Source organism: Rissa tridactyla, chromosome 2 (genome assembly GCF_028500815.1).
Source record: "Rissa tridactyla isolate bRisTri1 chromosome 2, bRisTri1.patW.cur.20221130, whole genome shotgun sequence".
Classification (NCBI taxonomy): domain Eukaryota; kingdom Metazoa; phylum Chordata; class Aves; order Charadriiformes; family Laridae; genus Rissa; species Rissa tridactyla.
Genome location: NC_071467.1, coordinates 9,032,518 through 9,056,110, shown reverse-complemented (window position 1 = coordinate 9,056,110; position 23,593 = coordinate 9,032,518).

The window sequence follows — 23,593 nt, the reverse complement described above, 5'->3', positions numbered from 1 at the left end:
AATCAACCAAAAGTACTTTCTGCTTTTGGGATGCTTAAACTCATTAGACTTTTCAGGCATGATTTCTTGGTGACTAGCACCAAGTCACCTCGTCTTGGCACCCTAGAAAGCACCAGCTGGGGTGACATATCTGCTTTGGATCAGGTGTTATGCCTGAGGCCATATCCTCCAGCCTTCCCCTTCTGGCTATCTATACTTCTAGGTCTCCTCCTCCTGTAGCAAAGGTACCTATCCAGAGATGTCTAGGCTGAGTCAGTCAGTATTTATGTCCTTTAATCCATCAGCATCCAGGAGCTCAGCAGAGTCTTCCATGTGAGACCCAGTCCATTAGGCACTCCCAGAGCACATACAATGCATCAAGTGTCCCACCAAATACACTTGGGGCGAGCCCTCTTGGTGGGGCTGGTCTGTACATGTTAATCAGGACACTGAATAATCCCTTCTGTTGGGAGTGCTGTGACCACTCTGGAGTTAGACATGGTCCTGGCACTCTGTCCTTTGACACTAAGGCTCTGTCTTGATGTATTATCCCATTTTGTCCTGGCATTTGCTGGTTTGAACCGTCCAAGGTCAAACCTCAATTGGAACGTGTGACCCCCCATTTCCCAGGCAAATGCTTTAATAATTGAGTGTTATGTAAAAGATGGACACCAGGAACACCAGTAATCACTTTTAAAAAGGAGTGGCCATGCTTTGATTTTGAGAGGGACCTGATTTTTACAGGTTGATGGAAGCCTGGCCTGGCACAAAAAATGGAGCAAGACCCTCAGGGGACTGAGCTGGTGCCCAAGATAGTTTTAAGACTGAGTTAATGACGAGCAATAGGTACGTGATTGCTTGGGCAGGGCAGCTGAGCACATATGCAGAAGCTGATCGGCAGACTGATTAACTGGGTGGTGCTCAAGGATTATCAAACATCTACAGTTACCAAAGTCCTCCTTTATATGTCTCGATCCTTCTTTGCCAAAGGGTCACGCAAAAATTTTAGGTACAGTGTTTTGAGTGTATCATTAAGCAGTCAAAGACTAAAAGGAGAGTATGGCAGAGATTAAGGCTAGAACTGACTGACCAGGACATGTAAAAATATTTCATTTGGGTGTCTGAAAGCTGCACAAAAATACAGGGAATAAAAAATTTTCACTGGAAAATTAAGATTACCCAAGGCTCCAATAAATGCCTGACAAGATTAGATTTGATTTTTCTTTCCTGACGTTAAGCTGTTCTTTGTTCTGGCAAATTTATTTAACCATATTAACCTCTTCAGAGATACATTTTATGCACAGTTTCCATGCACTGCGGCTAAGCTCAGGTCTTGAATGGATACCTCCTTGTTTGACCAGTGAATGACCTCCCAGTCCACCCCAAATAAGTATGAAGTTTCCATCTCTGCAGCAAAGCATTTACTATTATTAGTGCCTTTGAAATATTGCTTTTGTTGTATATTTATGTAGGGGTACAGGCAGAAGGGTGTGAGCCGGTATGCGTGTGTGTACACATGTGTGTGCATGCAAGAGAACTCTGTTAAAATTAGTTGCCTTGGCTCACAAAACCTTCTGGATGTGTTTACATTCCTGGGGCAAATTCCTTAATATAGCTGCAGTTAAACTCTTCCAAAGCCTTTACATGCATGGCTTTGGTATGCTACCCACCTTCCCTGCTCAGGGGATCGCCGAGAACATTTAGTGCCTGCGGAGAATAAACGTGTCCCTGAAACAAACACAGCAGCAACGTGTTAATACGCTCTGCTAATGCTACTTAATCCTGAGGATAATGTATTGGATTTTCTGCATATAATCTTAATATAGCATGGGATAGGGAAATTGTTTTGTTTGGGGAGTGGAGAGGTGAGCAGGAGGAGGAGGAGGAGGAGGGAAGGGAGTGGAAAGTGTTTAAATAGCTTCAGTAATGAACTCGGGGCCAATGGGGGACTCCCACTCACATGAGAAATTATGCTGAGTGTTTGAATTGGGCAAGATTTGGCCCAATGTGTCAAATAATCTGTAGTGTTATGGGCTGGGCAGTGCTCATTCAAGGTAGAGGTAAGAAGCGGTTGTACTCCTACAGGAGAGCGGGTGGGGGGTTCCTTCCCCAGCCCTTGAGGCCATATCAGTGACATTCCCAGTGACCTTTCAAGGCCAAAAGTATTAGCTGAAATATAAAGGGTTGAAAAATAGCAACCAGCCTTGCTCATGCATCGTCAATTTTCTCCTAGCAACCTGAGCTGACCCTCTTCCATACGGGTTTGCAAATCAGGACACATCAGTCCCATAAGACCATGCTGTCCTATAGATAACTGAAATGGGGACCTCCATCTGCATGGCTGGTGTGTGCAGCACAGGGCAAAGACGCTTATGGGTTCTCCTGTCTCTGTTGTATGAGAGAAAAAGAAAGGTCTGGAAAACATGAGAGAGAAGTGGATCTACAGCTCCAAACACAGTGGCTCGATGAAAATGCAGGAGACAGATGCTTTTGGGCAGAATGCTGCGCTGGAAATGCAAACATAGGTCTGCATCCCTTCTTTTCTGACTCCTTTTACTTTGATATGTAGAATCAGCTCCAAGGAATACCTTGTTCCATCACCACTGTGATGGAGCATGTCCGCCATTTGGCCAAATCTCTCAGGTAAACCCAGTAGCAATACTCTACAACCTCTCAACAGAATATACGTATACATCTCTCTGCTTTTCCAAAGAAAAGACCCCCTCGAAAGAGTCAGTTATGCAAGAGACATTTTAAATGCAGTAGCAAGGTACTGCTGCAAATTATCTTACTCATCCTTCCAGGCTTCCTGGTGTTGGAGGCTTCTCTTTGGAAAGATGGTGAGTCACTGGAGTTTATGCAACAAGTGCTTTACATAACATCTTGCTGATTTTTTTAATGCGAGGTAAAGAAATGAAGAAACCATTTCAGCATTATGGAACTATATATTTGGTTTGGGGATAAAAGGTCACTTATATCTGAAGTTTCTTTTATTTTGAGCATTTGTTGGTTATTTGTTGGTTATTTTTGTACTGGCAGAGCCTAAAACCTGCCACACTGCCGAGGGCTCCACATGTGGACTGCAGGGAGGGCCCTACAGTATCTCTCCACTACTTTCTTGTTGCTCCACAACCATTTGCATTGTTGCAAATCCACAGTCCATCTTCACAAGCAGCTGCAGCCACTGAGGCTTTCACATATGGTTACAGCTCTGAGCTGTTTCCAGCAGTTCCCCATGCCTTCTTGACCCAGCCTGGTGCTTCCTCCACTGCATCATGATGAAAATGGAGAGAAAATTGAACATTATCTGTTTATGGTGAGTGCAGTTTGGAACTGCACCATGGGGGGAGTGCTGGGTCTTAGAAAAAAACATCGCACAAAGGAAACAAACAACCAGGATGCATCAATGGTGAAAACCAACAGATTTGATAGAGCCAAATATACCCCATATGTACCTATGGGAGGAAAGCTTCTCTTTCTCAGGGTGCTGGTTTGTAGTCATATCTCAAAGGACCTGTGCAAAAGGAATAGGAGTTGACTATGATCATGAAAGAACCTGTGAAGGAGACAATGCTAACTACAGACTTGAGCCTCCTCCTTTTGTGACCAATGTCTGCTGATTTCACCTTGCACATCTCCAAAATTAGAGCTGCCATCTTGATACCAACAAGGAGAACAAACTGCTGTTTCTGCTATTGTTCATGAGGCACTGTTTACTAGCACACTTGGACTCACTTTCTTGCATGTGTTTATTCAGAGCAGTCATGTGCTCGAGCAAAGATCAGTGGTGATTTGTGATGTCTGCTGAACACCTCCTGAAAATCAGTTATTGATTAAATTCTCATTATCATTTGTAATAGATTACTGTGCTAAGGGAACTCTCGGGCAAATGCAATTTGCCTGGGGATATGACAAAGCTTGGTCAACACCATCCTGAAGTTAAGTATTGCTTTACTGTACTTTGCTTTCAGCTCAGCAGGCATTTATGAGACTTCAAAATATAAACATGATATTTTGACTTCAGATAAGAAGACCTATCTAGAAATACGTGGCAACTACTCAGCCATTCATGTGCATCTGCCATCCTGTTCCTTTGTCGCTTTGAAACATATGTCTTTATCTCTCCTTTATGTTTTAATAATGTCCATAATAGTAACCGCCCTGCTTACTGCATAGAGCTGCATGCCGGGAGCACATCGTTGAGTGCTGAAACACACATGGTTGTACAACTGCAGCACTGAGAGGGATGAATAAAATAGCAGAAAAATAAAACTCTTGGATGGATTTAAAATGTCACAACTGAGCTGCTGGTCTGGAAACTTGGACCTGTCACCCCAGGACCCAAGCTGGGAAGGGATGGGGGAGGAAACAAGGTCAGATGGACTCCCGTCTGAGAAGAAGCCAGGTTTGCATCGGTCAATGTCCCTGCCATAATGCAAATAAATATCAGGCTGCAGTCAAAAGCCCGCACTGCTTACCCAACCAAACTGCTCAACTGCACCATTTACTGGGACAGTGCTGCCTCCAGGGGCTCCATTGTCCTGTTCAAACTGCTGGGGTCTGACCAAAGATAACATTTCCTGAAGGACACTAGTATTTTGAAACCTTAGACAGCTGCTCCATCTGCCCACTGACCTTTGCTGAGAGGCCTGTTGGGAGCGGACACACGTTTATTGAGACCTTGCACTGCATTTCTCAGAAGCTGAAATGTCCTGTAACATGATTCACTATTCTTTAAAAAAATCTGCTTCAGGCTGACTCAATTAAGGGGAAGTATTACTTCCCCCATGTTATTTTTAACCAAAACAATGAACATTATTATACCCTTTGTTGGCTCTGGTAAGTGTGAGTAGGAGAAAGCAAGTCACGAGTTTTACATGCTAGACGGATTGTTCGATTGCCTCTTAAAAACACCCCTAAGGCTAGGATGGTAAAGCTGCAGCCACAGCGATCTTTAAGGTTTTGCATTCCTCCAGAAGAGGAATTATCACTTGCAATGATGGACAGATGGATTGGTCATCCCAGGGTCCCAGAGGATTACCACTTTTGCCCTGTTTCTCACAAAGGCACAGGACCAGGAGGATGCTTTATGTTTTCAAGTGTGCCTCTGCCATTTTTGTTTTCAGGTATATTTTAGAGTTTAGAAAGAGAGAGAAAGAGAGAGATAAAGAGAATGAGAGAATAAGAAAGAAAGTGAGGGGAAGGAAGGAAGGAAGGAAGGAAGGAAGGAAGGAAGGAAGGAAGGAAGGAAGGAAGGAAGGAAGGAAGGAAGGAAAGCGTCAAATCTAGAAGCGGCAAAGAGAGAAGGAAAGAGAGAAAGAAAGAGAGAAAGAGAGAAGGAAAGAGAGAAAGAGAGAAAGAAAGAGAGAAAGAAAGAGAGAAAGAAAGAGAGAAAGAAAGGGAGAAAGAAAGAAAGGGAGAAAGAAAGAAAGAGAGAGAGAAAAAGAGACAGAGAGAGAAAGAGAGAGAAAGAGAGAAAGAAAGAAAGAGAGAAAGAAAGAAAGAAAGAAAGAAAGAAAGAGAGAAAGAGAGAAAGAGAGAAAGAGAGAAAGAGAGAGAGAAAGAGAGAAGAGAGAGAAAGAGAGAAAGAGAGAAAGAAAGAAAGAAAGAAAGAAAGAAAGAAAGAAAGAAAGAGAGAAAGAGAGAAAGAAAGAGAGAAAGAAAGAGAGAAGAGAGAGAAAGAGAGAAAGAGAGAAAGAAAGAAAGAAAGAAAAGAAAGAAAGAGAGAAAGAGAGAAAGAGAGAAAGAGAGAAAGAGAGAAAGAGAGGAAAGAGAGAAAGAGAGAAGGAAAGAAAGAAGGAAGGAAAGAAGGAAAGAAGGAAAGAAGGAAAGAAGGAAAGAAGGAAAGAAAGAAAGAAAGAAAGAAAGAAAGAAAGAAAGAAAGAAAGAAAGAAAGAAAGAAAGAAAGAAAAGAAAGAAAGAAAGAAAGAAAGAAAGAAAGAAAGAAAGAAAAGAAAGAAAGAAAGAAAGAAAGAAAGAAAGAAAGAGGCAAATCTACCAGCTGAAGATTTCATGTGTGGCCACGCTGGAGTGTTCATTGCTAGGTAGGGAAAGTGCTCTTAGGAGTTTCTGTGGCGACAGATGTCAGAGTGTCATTTCCTAAGTGATGCGACATCCATGCAGCTCTTCGAATATGAGTGAAACAAAGCCTGTATGAAGAGGTAAAATTTCCACCTGCTGCAGCTGGATAAACCATACCAACCTGTAGGCATGCGAGTAACCCGGAGAACGATTTGCAGACCAAAAACACCCTTTGACCTCACAGTCTACTTTTGTTGTTCTGTCATCCTTTGAACACAGCTGCAAGGCTGATCATCTCTGTTTACTGTTCCTTGTCCTGCCTGACCTTTCCCACCATCCCTCACCCCATCTTTGCGCTCCTTCCCAGAGATGTCCTGCTCCACAGGGCAGGGCAGGGCAGGCTGAGACAGGACCTCGCTGTGACACCAGTGGCAGTCGTGACTCTGCTTGCCCTTCAGCTCCATACCAATTACCTGTTCACTCAGGCTGTTCCACACCAGCAGGCTGCAAAGTCATAGAATCATAGAATTGCCTAGTTTGGAAGGGACCTTTCAGATCATTGAGTCCAACCATCAAATGCTTCTCTTCATCTCCCTTCTGTTTCTATCCAGTTTCTACCCAGAGGTCCCCCAGGCTGGAAAGCCTCTGCTAAACTCTCAGTGCTGAGACATTTGCCAAAATTCAGCAGGGGGAAATGTCCCTGCATCTCCTGAGACCTGGATCTCCTTATCTTTGAGAGCTGCTTCCTGCCCAGGCGTTGCACAAAGCAACCTCAGCTCTACCAAACAGCTCTGAATTATGAAAGCAAAGGCCATTTGGAACTGGGAATCCAGATTTTTTTCATTGGAAAAGCAAAGAAAACTTTTCATTTGAGGTGATGTTTAAAGGTTTTTTTCTTGACACTTGTAGCAAATGAAAAATTCTTTAATCACCCTTTCCTAGGATACATTTTGAATTTGTTTTCATCTGCATTTTACCACGAAAGTTGAAGATTTCTTAGAAGATTACCAGTGGGCTGTAATCACAACCACTCAGTACCAGAGGTCTGTTGCAGGTGCAGAGCATATGCATGCATACAGACACACACACACACTACCCTCCCCACCACCATCCCCCCAAAAAGGATGTTTGTCCTATAGGCTGCAAAGAGAGAGATTCTTAATATTAATTTATTATTAATTCACAATAATTAATATTTAATGTCATGGCCTTGGTAGACTGCTTGTGGTAGGCTGGATTAGGAGTCTATGCTAGCGGACACAGCTCACCCCAATGGGACTCATGGGGAGCCATCACTGGAGGGAGGCATTACCCTCGGTAATATGTCACCAACAGCATCTTCCTGGCTGCCCTCAAAGAGTAGGAAATCCCAGACAAGGTATGGAAGGAGATCATAGGCCAGTGCCCTACGGATACCATACCAGATAACACTGGAATCCTTTACATATTCAAGGAGGATGGACCCCAGGATAAGTTTGATCCACCCAACAAGTATTTCAGGAATGCACCATAGGGAATAGCCCAGCCCTTGGCAGGCGAGGATGGGAAAAATCCTGAGACAGAGTCCCTGGGTGGGAGGCCAAGGTGCTGGAGCCTGAAGAGAACATTGCACTGAATTGCAAAGGATTGCTCTTGGCAAATAAATCCTGTAAGGTCTGATGGAAAATTAAACACCCGAAAGCAGGTTTGAAATGTCTTTTAGGAATTTACCTTCTTGCTATATATTTCATGAAAAAACTGAATAAGGTACTACATTCTTGCCTCGCTGCAGAGAACCGAAAGCTCTTGAAGTCTCTTGGAGTTTTGTGAGGGAGGCTGAAAAGCCAGGATTTCATATCACAGCATCATTTTTACTGTGGTGTCCACATAAGTGACTTGTTCCATCGTAGCTGGGCTTGATTGGATGCTCCACACTTAGAAGAGGTGGTAGGATCTGCTTGGCTGTACTCAGCACCCACAGTGCATGGTGTTGAGCTGGATGGAGATGTGGGGGACTCCCAAGAGCCTGGATGGAAGACAAAGCTGCAGAGGAGTGTTGGGAAAAAGGATTTCTTCTTTTCCTGAAACAGTTTTTCAGTTTCTTTGTCTGGAGCTCTTAGGAGGGATGAAAACAGCATGACTGCCAGAAAACTTGTGAGAAAGCCTGCTGTAGGCTAGATTTATTTGCTAGATAACATCTAGTGCAGGTAACCCGCAGCCTTCCTTACACTGAAGGTTAAGCATTTCTCTGTCTATCACTGAAATTCAATTTACAGGAATGGTAATTAATCCTAGCTGGGACTCTTGATGCAAAATGAGAGACTTGGGGCCATATTTTATATCTATTATCCTCCCAGAGAGTATTTACATTGCAAAAAGGTCAGGCTTCTAACAACTAACACTGGGGAAGCTTTGCATTTCTGAAGGATTTGAATAGTGCTATTCTAGCCCATTTGCTGCAGGTTTTGTTTCCACAAAAATGACATAATCATCATAAATAGCATTTTTTTGTATGGTATTGTGCATGCCATGGATTCATATGGTAATTCCCTGAAGCATCTGTTCCTCCATATTCATAGGTCCTTTAAAGGATCCCAGTCTATATGTATAGATCTTTGCGTTCTAATATTTCCTGAATTCTGCCATAGATGGAGAGTCTATTTCTCATATGCATGTCAGTGAAATATGGAAAATATTAAAGACACCTCAGCTAGATATCTTCTGAAAGATCTTCCTAAGTCTGTCCTCTTGAAAGGACTTTTTGGAGGACGGGGTAGAAGGAGTATGTAAAGTACTTTGTGAGGAGCTAGGTGGTATTAAGTCTGCAGCTGTCTTGGGAAAATCTGGCATCCAGAAGCACAGTTGGCAATGCTGACACAGAGTGATGCTCTCCAAAACCTGGTTAAGTGCTTTTCCTCTCCAGCAAACCTTTTTCAGTCATAATTTAGGCTGAAACAGCTTGCATATTTAAAAGAAATCAGGCTGCTGTGTAACAGTGCCTATTCCAACACTGGCTTCCAGAGCAACTGCTGATTTACAGACTTTGGTAGGGTTTGTCTGGTCGAGAAGCCGGTCTGAGCTGGGCCCTGCAGTGCTTTAGCGAAGAAACAAAAGGAAAGAAAACACTTGGCAACTGATAAACTCCTCAGACATCAGTTGTTAAAACAAAAGTTTTATGCCAATAGCTGAATTAGTACAATTTGTTGTCCTGGGCTTTACTGAGTTTAGATTTTCTTCAACAGAGTTGGTGCTATAGGTATGTGTTTGGGCACTTGTATAGCAACGGGGAAACCAGGGCTTCCACTGACTGCTATTTGGTTTTATATTGTCATTTATGAATTACAGTAACATCCAGTTACTCAACTAATCTGGTCACAAGGCCAAGACTTCCCATCCCGACTCACACAGGATCTCTGCTTTTCAGTAAGAAAGATTCTTAAGTGCAGGCCAGCAACAAGAGTGGTAATAACATGAGTTTCATCTGGAGAACATCTGTTTTCCTTTCAGCACACAAAGATATAGAGCTGGAGATGTAAGAACAGACATATCCTCTTGTTCCATATCCAGAGTGTCAATTTTGTTATGCTTTGTTTGGGAATGGAGCATATTCGAGACTTAGAGAAGCCAAGAAGATATTTTCTTGGTATGGGGAATCACAGCTAATCCACACCAAACTCAGAGAGCCCCACTCAGTCTAAAATTAAATCTACAAAGCGTTACTAATTCCTCAGGCTCTTCAGAAATCCCTTACCTCTCTTCTCTGCAATACACGGTCTCCCTGCTGCTAAAGCAAGACCCTCCTCCTAGTTATGACCCATCAGGAAGCACTGTCTGGGTGGGGGGTTCACGTCTTCCCTCACCATTATCTTCTTCTTGCTGTTCTGTGAAGATGGTGCCAAACAGAGCACTGCGACTTAATCGGTTTTGCTCGACTGTTTTTCTACCAAGTAATCAACTGTAATTCTTTGGTGTGAACCCACAGCAGGGATTTCCTATTCAAATCCTGGGCAGGTCCAAGCTTAGTTTCTAATAGCGAGAGTGTTCAGACCATTAAAGACAAGCTTTTCTTTCATTTTTTTGGATATTACAAATAGCAGCAAAAGAGGAGATGGTACTACTCCGTATGTGAAGGGTGATACTCTGTTCACTACTGGCACCGGTACAATCCCTATGTGGCTAAGAGGCCTATATCCTGGTCCACACTCATTTCCTTAAGATCATCATCTCTGTTCCCCTTTGTCATGTGCTCAGACAGATATTTTTTTTTCTCTCCTGACCCCAGGTCTGCAGACTTTCAAGGAAGGGATTTTCAGAAGTGACTTACGAGAGTTTGTGTCTTGAATAATCCTAACTCTCTTAATCTCTTAGCTCTGAGTTGCGGCGGGCTGTGCTGTTTTGAGTATCAGTACATGTGCACCACATAGATTATAGGCATGGTTCTGGTATGAGGAAACTGATGTGTAAATCAAGACTTTTCTCCGTGGCCACCCTTGATGACAAAAGAGTGTGTCTCACCTTGGCTCGAGGAGCAAGGTGAGTCATTGCATGTGATGACTTCACTCTACCCACACACAAGGCAGTGTGACGTGATCACATGTCTTTTCCTTTCCTTGTGTGCTGGAAGGTGGTTGGGAGGGTGAAAGGTTTCCCATACGAGTTCAGAGGAGTACAGGGAATTTTAGAACAGAAGAGAGAAGGAACCTACAGAGATTTGTAGGAACCGTTTAGCAAGGGGGGAGAATAAATGGACAATAATATTAGAGAAAGTGAAAGACACCTGGGAACTCAGAGAACGGTCATGAAGCCTGACCTGAAACCTCTAAATTTTTATTTCCTTTGGGTCTTAGTTTGTGTTTTTTATCATACTGATACATGTGGAGAAACGAATTCAGAAACCTGGTGTGAAAGCCCGGTGTGGTGGTGCGTGTGCATATGTGTGTGTGTGTGTGTGTGTGTGTGTGTTGCATATTCCCTTGTGCACCTCCCAGAATGACAATGGTGGTAAAAGCTATACTGAATGTACAGGGCAATCTGAGGGCTCCTCACCAGGCAGAGGAGGTGGTGTATGTACAAATACTAAGATTATATTAGGCCTTTGCAAGCATGCCTGAGTCCAAGGCAAGGACAATGCCTAGTCTCTGACAAGGATCCACTTTGGCTTAAATCAACCTGAGGTTTGGGGATGCCTGGTGAGTGTCTGATCTGGGGAACAGAATGAAAACTGGACCTAGAAATGCCCTCCAGGTGGTTATTAGAAGCAGTCATCTCCAGACTCTTGCTCTTGGACTCCTGGTCCTTGTAGGTGTAAATGCACAGTTGGGAAGTTCTGTGTCTGGCATTGGCAGGAAATGGAAACTTGTTGCGTGATTCGTCAGTTTTCCCCTTGTCTGTTTTCAGTTTTCCAGAAATAAAGCAATGATTAGTAGCACAGGAAAGGAAGCAAGGAGAAAAGTGCAGGCAAAGTTGAAGGTTAGCAGATTATAAACCTTGCTAGGTTTGGTGAGCACCAGGCTGAGCTGTGTAGTGTTAGGAAAGTAAAGTAAAATTTTAACCCAGACAAAAATCCCAGTGGTGAATCAGCAACTGATTCTCTAAAATCACGTCCCTGTAAGCACACCCATCTGAAACGTTCCTGCAAGCACGTCCATTATGTCTCAGAGGAGTGGGTAATACCCTTTCCTGGGACACACACCTTTCATGTGATGTTTCTGAGTTCAGCGCTAAAAGAACAATGCTGCCCGGCGTGTTTCAACCTGTGTGGGCTCTAAGCATGTCACTGCCTCTGATGAACTGTTCTCTTTCATCCTCCCTCTTTCCTTCTTGATTGTTTTTGAGAATTAAGGTCTGTGGCCATAAAAGGTGCTTCTGCTTATATCCGTTGACTATAGGTCCGGGTGTGATTTGTTATCATGTGAGCATATTAATATGTTCCTGGAATAGAATGCCTTTTCTTGAAATGCAGATAAAGAGAGTACCTGTCCTCAGGCAAGGCAAGCTATAAAGAAAAATTTCCTAAACACAGCAAATTAGCTTTCCTATTTCCAGGCAATATGTGCCTGTAACACCGGGGTCTGCCATGAACACTGTCTATCAAAGGATTTCAGAACAGATTACAGTGCAAGGACATCTATTTGGGAAAATTTAGTGGGAAATCAGTAGGAAACTAAGACACAGGGGATTTACTGTCTTGGCTCTTGGCTGTTGCAGCCATCCAGCCACTCTCCTGCCTTCACTGACAGCAATACAGTCTGTATGTGCTTATTTCACCTGCAATCACTTGACCGAAGAAATAATGACATATCAGAAAAAGATTAATTGGTTGCACAAGTGCTAGCTGAATGTAGATAGAAATGTACGAAGTCGTTACTAGCTTGCTGACAACCACTGAATAGGGCAACATGTTAGTGGTTTAACCACGGGCCTTTCCCAGCCATCAGGAAGGCTGATGCTAAATGATTGGGGTCTGGGCACCTGGAGGGTCCCCATAGTTACAACCTGGAATTTCTCTGTGCCCTTAGGCCAGGTTCTCCCCTCACTGCTGGTCATCTCATTTCCTCCTGCAGGTTTTACTGTGGGAAAGGAGAATGAGTGATTGATTCTCCACCATCCCCGCACAGAAGAGCAGCCTCCCTTTCTCCATCCAAGCCCTGGCAGAGCAAGTAAGCTGCAGCTGTGCGAGGGTGGCTTGTGCACCATCACCCTCTGGTGCTTCAGATGCTCTGTAGATTTCCTTGGAATGATCTCTAGCTTGAACAAGGAGGACAGACCTGGGAGCCTTCACAGTAAGCACACCAGCAGCAGCAGCCACTCGGGATGCGGGCTGCAAGTAGTCTGCATTGGGGTGTAGGCAGGCACTAGTGACTTCCTGAGACCCTCAGCTTCTGCTACCAAACAACTTCTGTTGTCTCAGGAATGAGGTGGCCAACCCAAACAGGTCAGTGTGCTACCTCCCACCCTAATCCCAGGGGTACCTGTTGGCCTTAGGTCCTGTCTTGCACTCGCCATGCCTCACTTTCCAAGGGCCAGCCCGAAGTGGCAGGCAGTCACTTGCACCACCATGGTAAGGCAAGAGATCTGCCTTTCAGTGTGTTTTTGGGCACGTGCAAACAATAAGGTAATGGACAATTCAAGTTTGGGTGCCTCCAGTCAGTGAGGTGCCACCTGGATATATAATTAGAAAACACAGTTGAGCTACATAAGAAATGTTTTGGTGCTGTCAATGGCATACAAAAGATATTCAGATAGATGTGCATGTACTTACTATTGTCTCTTATCACAATAAATCCAAATTTGTAGAGGTAGCAAAGTTTTTAAGGTTGAACGCATACAGCATTTCACACCCGGACAATGCCTCAGCAGAGAATACAATGTTTTATAGTCGAGCACTTTACACCTGGTTCCCTTGATTGCCAGAAGCCTTATAGAAAATGCTGAAGAAAACTTTGCATCCAGGGATGACTTTGGTTTTCATGTGAAGCTTGTTTTTTTCTAAAACCAAATCTTTTCAGCCTGGCCAATGACTATGGTCCAAATTACAATGACCAATGGCATTTGAGTGCTCAACAGGAGATGTGCTATGGAAGACCAATCTATGCAACGCCTTTCGTTGCAGTCACAGGTTTTCTTGGCATGTTCTATGGAGGCTGATTTCTGTTCATGCTGCAGAGCATGGACCACTGGTTATTCTTTATTTTTCTGGTTTTTTGTGACCAAATTACTACTCTACCTCCAGCAATTGACAAATGGAAAATTACTGAACCCTTCTTTTGGTGAGATCTCTCCATCTTGCTTACTCCTTTCTTTTGCCTGCTTCACCTCACTGCATAAAACTGACAGAGTTAATAAAAAATTGTTAACAAAAACATTGTTCCCTCTTGTCTCACTAGGGAGCTGGGGCTTTTCAGGCAGCTTGATAAATAGCACTATGAACCTAGGGCTGTTTTTGCAATACGTGGCTTTAATTAGTGTTTAATTTAGGCTGGAAAGAGAGAGGGGAATTTCAGAATCAATGCTAGGAAGCTAATAACATCATTGCCAGGTCAAGAGAGTTTCTTCTCTCAAAAGCAACCACGAAATCTGCCCTGCGGAGTTCCAGATTTGTTGTTTCTGGCTGTCTGTGGTCAGACTTTTTCAGTTTACAGGAAGAATATGTCCATGAATCCATCCTTCCTTTCCCAGTACCACTCCTTTAAACTCTGCCTGGGCTGTTGGCATCCAGCTGTGTGCTTTCAGGCTCAGCCAACATCACCAGGAGTAAAGGCTGCAGAAGCATTGCTGCCCTCATTTACTTCTGTGGCCCTGGCTTTTATTTTGAGTGTGCTCAGACCCGTGTTCACAGCCTACTTCTCTGCTGGAGGTGTTGTGGATGTGTGGAGGCGCTGGAGCAAAGACAGCCCTAACCAGGAAGGTGGAAGTGAGTTAAAGAGAGCAGCTGTAGCACTTCTTCTGGGCAAAAATGAGTTAAACCTGGTAAAGCATGTCGTTATCAGTAGTGAGAGGAGTGGATTAGGAATATGCACAAAGCTTTGACACCCTGAACTTCTTTAACAATTGCTTTAAGAGCTGTGTTTTGAACACACACTGAGACAAAAGCAACAAAATACTGCGAGGACGTGGGGAGAAATGAAACACAAGAAGGAATCAGAGCGATAGGGCGGGAAGGGGCACGGAGAGATCACCACATCCCCTGTACAGCAAGAATTGCACAAAAAGGTAGCAATGCTTTATATTGCCGTAATAACTTGCTTTTATAGGTGCCCAAAACCTTCATGTTCAGCTGATTTACCACTGTAGTGCTCACAGACCACATTGCTTCAGGTCACATGTGAGCAGGCAGAGCATTTGACTTGCCCACATTCACACACATTTCAATGATAAAACTGGGAACAACGGCCCTGAGGCTTCCCCTATAGAAAGTACCTAATCCAAAATTCACTCTGCAACAAAATTTGTTCACCTCTTTGCTCTGCTCCTAGTAAATGGAAGTATTGGCATAGAGCAGAGGGGAAATATATGGACCATAAAACCTCCTGAAATGCCTCTGCTCCAAATTTTTCTGTGGTTCTATGTGAACAGGTGGGAAGGAAATGATGACAGGAGATGTTGAGAGAGCATACAGAGGTTAAAGTCATACCAGGGAGCACATGGAGATGCATGCCTGCAGAACAGCGCTGAAGCTGGGAACATGCCAGACTAGGCTGTGGGAGGGACTGGTCTGCACTGAAGGGGCTGAATTTCTTTTTTTCTCTAGAAACACTTGAATTTTCCTTTCTATGTGTCAATGATTGTGGGACACAGCTGCTTACAGTCAAAATGGCCACCACCGAAAAGTCACAATATGTTGAGAGAACAGGTATTTTTAATCCCCTTCCCAATAGTTACTCATTAAATGAAGGTTAAAAAAAAAAAAAAAAACAAAAAACAAACAAAGCAGCACAAAAAAAGCAGGCAGGTATTGCAAGGGAGGAATAAATAGTTAAACATGCAGGTGATAAACATCTGAGTTACTGATTAACTCCTGGCTTTTGTTACCCCAGCAGTTCTTAAGTTGGTTTACTAAGAGACCAAAACACAGACCTGTGCCAAAAAGGCCTCAACCTTTAATAACACGTATTACACTTTATCTCTCCTTGCAATACGTGTCCCTGGGCTGTGACAATGAGGACAGCACTGCCCTCTATTGATGGGAAGAATTCAGACCTGTTTCAATACCTGCAACGTTGGGACCGTAGGTGAGTCAAAAAAAAGCAAGAGAAATCCATGTAGGACAGGAGAGACTGAAATATAACCTCTTCTTTGATGTGTCAACTGCCAGAAGTTGAGAGAGAAAAGAAGGAGTAATTGACTTGCCTGGTGTGCACATCCTCAAGCACCTGCTCCAGGACATTTGTTACAGATGGGATGCCAGGGCAGCTGAGACATTGGTCTGACACTCTATGGCCAGGCTTATGGTCTCAGGGTAAAATCTGGGCTGGAAGGGAAAAGGGACATTTGGACATTTCAGGAGCAATCACAGTTAGTGAAAGCAATGCAGCATGCTTGGCGGGATGGAAAACAGGCAGGTGCTCATCTGTGGGCAAGAAAAGAGTGACTTCAGATGTCTTCTTCAGTTTCTTCCATCTGGAGCAGCTTGCTTTCCCTCCTGCACCCAACCAGCTCCATCCAGTCTGGAGTGATGCCTCAAGCAATATCTCTCCCTTGCTGTCATTCTTGATGTTGTCACTCATTATTGCAGCCTGTCACTTGGTTTAACTAAAAACATGCTGGTTGCCATCTGCAGGAGAGACCGAGAAGTAAGGTGGCAATAATCACTGCAATTAGGGGTTCAGAGGAGCCATCTCAGAAGCTGGTTCTCCCTTATGATGGCTGACCAGAGTATCCTGAGTTCTTGCAGGAATGTGAGGAAACCCTTGAAGATGTGTGTTCCTGAAGAGGGACAGCTCTGCCCTGTGGTGCAGAGGAAGTCCTTCCAAAGATTAATAACTGTTGTTTTAACTAATATAGCTTGTGCTTTAGCAAAGTTGCTCTGGCAAGGAACTGATCCTGTCGTTGCTTCAATCAGAGGAGGTAAATTTGAAGAAATGAGCAGAAGTACTCAGCACCATCAGTATGGATGGACACAGGCTGGCTGGGTGAGCAAGATTCCCAGTGCTGGTGGGAGCCAGAAGCCCAGCAGATTGGGAGTGGATGGTAGACCATGGCGAGCTGAGTCAAGGAGGGCCCAGCTGTGTCTGTGGGGATGAAGGCTGCCCTGTGAAAGGAGCCTGAAAGGATGCAAGTCTAGTTTGGGTTCTGTCTTCTTCTCAGTCTTCAATAATACGCCTCATTGCTAAGCCAAAACCAACAAAAGCCATTAACCGCCCCCCCAACTTGTTCATCACCATCATCTGTCACAGAAGGCAAAAATGCCCATTTGCTGGGACCAGCTCATTCTGCTGCTTGACCTGCTTTTGCTATGCTCAGCTTTGATTTTTTTCTGTAAAAATTTCACAGTAAGGGTCTATTTTCCAGGTCCCAAACAAACAGCAGGGTGCACACTGAACAATAGCGAAGAGTTTGGCAGTGTGCAGGTTCCTTCTCTGTGCCAGAAAAGCTTCTCTGATGGCTCTGAGTTCCTCTTTCCCCGCCCTCTGCCGGGGCTGACATGAGGGAAAGAGAAAATACAATTGAAAGCCATCAAGAGTAATGTCCTGTTTATTTTCCTGCTAACAGAATTATTTTCAGGACATCTCAGAAATCAGAAATGGAAGCAAGGAGGAGGGGAGGAAAATCAGAACAAGCACACGTTGGGATTTCATTAGCTGTACGCAGAGAAGAGACTAGAATCAGGACCAAAATGCAGGTCAGGGACAGGATAAATGAAGCTGTACATATGTCATATGTCCTTGTTTACCCTTCTGGGAGACGACCATAGAGAGCTGGAGAGGTTTCTGTGCTGGAAGCAGGACAAAATAATCTGTTAATTGTGTTTGTGACCATACTCCAGTTTATTTATTGCTGGCCCCTATAGCTCCATAGGACCGACTCCAGAGCAGTGCTAGCACCAGCATGGATTTACCAGAGGAAAAAGAAAAGGAGACTTGGGCTCCTCATGAGCAGTGGCTGCTGCCGTTTGCCCTTGTGTCAAATGATGTGGTTGTGCAGCTGCACAGCCTCGTCCTTGCTTTTAGGGTGAAGTTCCATGAAATGGGAGGTGCAGTCTGGCATCTGTTGGCAGCTGAAAGGGGCAGGTCTCGCTCCCTCTCTTTTCACCTCTCCTCCTTTCCTGCCCAGAGTTGCAGCAGTGCAGTCCTGATCTCTTGTATTAACTCTGTCTCCGCTTGGATGCAAAGGGGAAAAAAAAAACATTGGTGTGGTCTAGGCTATACCAGCTTCTGTAAAAAAAAAAAAAAAAGTTATTTTTTTGTTCAGTAAGACTTACGGGTTAAAGTCTGCTTCTTTATGTCTTAACAGTGAAGATCCTGTACTGGTCTTGTTTACTAAAACTGTTCTGACTTAAAAGCTGCTTCTTTATCCCTTGAAAAGGAGGATCTTAGGATGCGGAGCTTTCTTATCCAGCACAGAGCAGCAGGACGCACTGACTACCCAGCTCAGGGTTAGTGGGGTGTGCTGTGTGACACCGTCTTCTTGTGTTAGCAGAGTTTGCTTGTCCACATGCTATATGGCTGTCAGAGCTGCCCAGTCCTACCTTCCAGGCTTTTGATCAGTCCTTGGGAGTTCAAGGGTTCTCTCTGTTCTATGCAGGCCAGAAGAAATTAGGTGGGACACCCATGTGACAAGGTGTGGGGTGAAGAAAACGGGGTGGCCTCTGTCCAGGCATGGTTTGCAAAGTGGAAATCAGAGGCCAGGTGCCCTGCTTCTGATCATGCAGCCTCTAGACCACCTCTGCCCACTCCTGCATGGGAGATGTGTCTCTTCTGGTGCCCACCACGCAGGGTAACAGGTTATGCTGTTCCCACTGCTCTAATTGCAGCTCTCATCTCTGCAATTACAACTGCTGTAAGTGATGTGGATCAATAACAAACCAATGAGCAAGAGCCTTTCCTGAGGCTACTGCATGGACCAGGGGATGAAGAACTGAGCAGGGGGCTCCAGCTTTCACGACCTCCTATCTAGGCAAGGTCAGTAACAATGTGAATTCAGGCACAGCCAAGGGCTGACTCAGCAGGCACCTCCTGCTGGGGCTCCTGCCTGCTCCCCCCTGAGCTTGGCAGCAACCCTGTGGGTCTGCCAAGGTGAGCTGACCACACTGGAGCTGATGGGGAAGAGAAGATACGGTGAGGGGATGGTGGTCCTGTCACCTCCTTCTGATGTCAGGCTGACTTCAGCCATGGACTTAATTGGGGATGGGGTCATGGGTAAGGTGGAGGACCTGACCTCTCTCCCTCCCTTCCCCAGGCCAGTTCAGGGATGGCGTACCACAGCTAAGAGTGCTAGGTAATGAACAGACAGTTTTCTGAGAGAAGTCGTCTTTTCTGTAGGAAAGGGTGAACAAAGCCATGAAATGACATTTCTGTCCTTTAATACAGCATCAAGACCCACACCTCAACTAAACTTTTAACCCAGAAAAGCTACTTTACTAATCTGTGTATTGTGAACTCCCTTCCCTTACCCATTCCCATTTTGGTAGGGACTGCGTTCGTGGTATCTTTTTCTTTCTACAACTATTTTCCAGCATAAACTGCTTTCCATTGTCCCAGTCCAACTACCCAGTGGAAAAACAAACATGCATGGGCTTTGATTTTCATCTCTCTTGCTAATATAGGAGAAATGCAAAACTTGGTCTCTGAGCCAAAGCTAACAGTAGATGGCCAACACCTGGTCTGCAGTGGGGAGGAACCGTGCTGGTGATGGCAAAGAACATGGGGGAGGCTCTACCTGCCCATGGCAGAGTGGCCTTTCCCACTGCTTAGGAGTATGTAGATGGTATTTGGGTTTGGGCTGCTTCAAGTTGGGCCCATACTGATTAATAAACCAAAGAACAGGCTGAAGCCCTGTCCCACAGTTGTCCCTTCTGCTTAGGTGCTTGCACATTTGCCGGTCTGGCTTTGGGGGTCATTCCCACGAGGCAGCACCTGGTACGTGGGACCAAACGCAGCCGGCTGGGTTGATGTGAGCTGTGCTGCCTCGTAGCACCAATGCCAGGGAAAGGTCCGTGACCTCTTTTTGTTGGCATGGATATCACCTGCAGTCCTAATCCAAACGCAGTAAAGAAAATGGAAAGATCTCCCAGTGACTTCAGTAGTCTCTGTGTCATGTCCTAAACTGAATTCAGGCCAACATGGGATCAGACCAACTTCACCTAAGCAGCTTTAGACTGATGTCAGTGGAGCTGTTGATACGAATTTTCGATAGCAAGGTTAGTGTTGTGGGGTGAGGGCTTCCTGAAAGGCAAGCCTGCACATCTTATGTCAGGTCTATGAGTTTATAAATGTGAGCATGACACAGTCCAGTCAAGGTAAGTTTTAGAAATGTAGCCTGGATAATGGTTAATGACTGACCCACAAAGCGAGAATAAATTATTGTAGCGTGAAATCTGTTTACCGTATGCTTAAAGCAGCCTTGCTGTAGTCTCCCTCCACAGATGAGGATTCTTGCAAAAGGGAATGGGATGCCATAAACCATTAATTTTTCCAAGGAAAAAATTCACTTTGTTCCAGTGCTTTTTGATACATTGTAAAAGCATGTGCTTTTTTTTTTTTTTTTTTTCATCCAACTTTCACAATTCTTCCACAACTAGTAAGAATTGGGAAAGGGGGAAAAAAAGATTGGGACAACATGTAAAAAAAAAACCAACAAATTCGAGTCCAAAGGATAGGTGAACATTTGACATGTAAATACATTTATATATCTATATGTCTCACACTATAGATACATATACATTAGGTGTAAGATAATTTTGAAAGTTATCTTGTCATAAATGCCATTTCTTCATTATTCTTGGTAACACAGTAGGCATATTAAGTATTTACCTAGCCTCTATATCTTGGGGATAGGAATAATTTTTTGTTCTGTGTTTGTACATCTGGTACTGAGGACAGGCGCTACATTACTGAAGCTTCTGGACACTTGTGCTACAGCAAAGAGGACTCACCATGTCACTATTGTTTTAGTGACAACTTGTGACCCTGCTGCATGCCCTTAAGTGATATGATTTTTAGGAACCTGTTGAGGTGCAGCAAAAAGTTTGCCTGGCAGACAAGTTTTGCTGGGCATTTTTTTTTCACGGCTACTGAGCAGATCAAAACTCTGATCAAGGCCCAGACTCTCCTGTGCTAAGCGCTATACAGAGGTGTGACAGAAGACAAGCTCAAAGAGTTGAATGGAAAGGATGCCAGGGTATGGCATATCTATAAATGCCACATGGCGTTTCCAGAAATCCAAGACATAAGATCCAGAAAGATAAATTTGCAGAGAGAGTGTTCAGGGGATGACAAAATTGGCTTTTGTTTTGTTTTGTTTCCTTTTGCTTTCCTCTGGGATGTAATGGCAAATCGTGCTGACTGCTGCAAATAGCTTTGGCCTCTGGGAAGTGGAGCTGATTTACATCCGCTGAGAACATGGCCAAGTAATGACATGCTGCCTTGAGCTTTGCACTAATCAGGTTTGCAGAGCTGATGAGTTTGCTTTTTTTAGGGGGTTGCTTTAGGTGTGCTGTAGGATTGCACAGGAGAGGAGGGTCCAAAGGGTGCTGTTACCAAAGGAAGCGAATATGCGAATGGCCTAAAGCTGTTCTGTACCAGCCATGAGGCAAACCTTCCTTGTTGTAAGCACAGTAACATTTCTGTCCTTCCTGCAAAATACAGCCTCTCCCAAAAGAGCTGGATGCCGGGGAATCTTTGCTGATGGGTTTAAAGAAATCTTTCTGTCTTCTTTTCAAAACTCTGCAATTTCAGCTAGTTCACCAGAGCCATTCCACTCCTGGAAAGGCGCGTTGCCCAGACATAACCCCAGCCTTGGAAATCAACAGAAAAAATGCTTCAGATCTGCAGTTCACCAGAAATTCCTAGAAGCTTTGGCTGAACGGGCTCTCTGAAGGTTTCTAATCCAAGTGGGAAGCCCCAGTGCTGGATCAGATCAGCCGTGGCTTTGTCTAGCCAAGTCTGGATGTTTTCCAAGGACAGAGGTCCCATTTCTTGTCTTGGCTGACCTATTACCTTCTCACCCTCCTAGTGAGAAAGGCATTTTTCCTAATGTCCAATCTGAATGTCCCAAGCTGCAATACATGGCCATTGTTGCTTCTACTGCCATTTGACACTATTGAAATGAGCTTGTCTCAGCCATCTTCACCTCTCCTTGACACAAGGGCAAGGGCATCAAAGCCAGACAGTACAACTCAGCATCTTTGTACATTATGTGCTCTTATTGTAGAAAAGAAGGCACAGGGTATACACGCAGCCTAGGGATTAACTAGGACCAAGCCGTGTCCTGAGATCATCCATACTGTTTAGTCCGTAGTCTGTTCCCTGGCACTGTTTCAGGCCATGGCATCTCATTCCCTCCCAGATAATGCCCAGGCTCAGCCTGGAGCACAGGATGAGCCAAGGACCATTCCCAAAAGGCAGTATAAATGAAGCCACACAGCAGTTTTAAGATACGGAGGTTCAGCTGTACAGGCATACTCCATGGTACATCTGTGCCCTCGGTCACAAGAATAGGACCTATTTTATTATATCTTATTTTTATGTTCATATATCAACATACATAAACACCTCCCAAAACATATCTACTCTTGAATGCCAGCTGCCAGCTCACCCTTTACATTCTCCAGCACTCCCTTCATTCCATCTCTGGGGACACAACATAAACATTCAGCTTTGTGTCATAGGAATCCCATTGATGTGACACTATGATGGTGCTGCTGCAGCACTCTCACATTATTGCACATACTTTTACTTAAAATACATATATATGTTTTAGTAATAATTCTTTTTTGAGGTCTCAGGGACAGTACTTGGGGTGTACAAGAGATGCAGGGTTAGGTGCTAAGCAGTACAAGTATGGTCAGTCAGGCAGAGAGAACTAGGCCTCAGCTCTGCTGGTAAGGCCACCTCCAGGAGATGAAGTATCACAGTGCTGATGTAGCCACTGGGATGAAGAGTGGGTTATTCACGGAAAGGTGTCTAGAATTGGTGAGTTGAGCCTTACTGGGCTTTTTGTTATGGAGAAAGTTTTGGGCAAACAGCTCAGCCTTAGTCTTGCAAATGCAGGTGAGCACAGCCACCCTAATGCACCCTTGCTGCTCCTAAATGTAGGCGACCCAGGGCAGGTTTATTCTCAATGAAGTATACACTCAGAAAGGAAAATTCCCATCACAAACCTCAGCACATCCTTCCCCTACCTGCTCTGGGGTTTTGCTACTCATGAGCTATAAGGTCGAGCTACCACACCACTGAAAACAACTGAAAGCTGATCAAAGAAAGAGAGGCTAGAGCATCTGCAAGCCAGGCTGGTGGATTTTGCCCTGAGCTGTAATCCTGCATCACCTGTTGTCAGTCACGAGCCGGACCCGGTGCATAGGGAGGTCTGCTGCCTCCCTGGGGCCCGGATCAAGGACGTGAAGAGGATGCGTCCTTCCCTGGTACGGCCCTCAGACTACTACCCACTTTTGCTCGTTCAGGTAGGCAGTGACGAGGTAACAAGAAGAAGTCCAAGGGCAATGAAGAAAGATTTCAAGACCCTTGGACGCCTGGTCAAGGGAGCAGGAGCACAAGTTGTGTTCTCGTCTATCGCCCCAGTTGCGGGGAATGACGAGGGGGTAAATAGGAGGAGCCAGAAGATCAATGCCTGGCTTCGAGCCTGGTGCTACCGGCAGGACTTTGGGTACTTTGATCATGACCTGATCTACAAAATGCCTGGCCTGCTGGTAACAGGCGGGAATACCTTGACTTCCAGGAGAAAAAGAGTTCTAGGACAAGAGTTATCAGGGCTCATTGAGAGGGCTTTAAACTAGATTTGAAGGGGAGTGGGGACGGTACTGGGCTTGCTGGTGAGGTGCCAGGGCGTAGTTGCTCAGCACTCGTGGGCCAGTGTGCCAGTATTTCTGAAAGCCAGAAGGCACATCACATCTCAAGGGTCAAAACTACACACACGGCTCCCTCTCTGAAATGCTTAT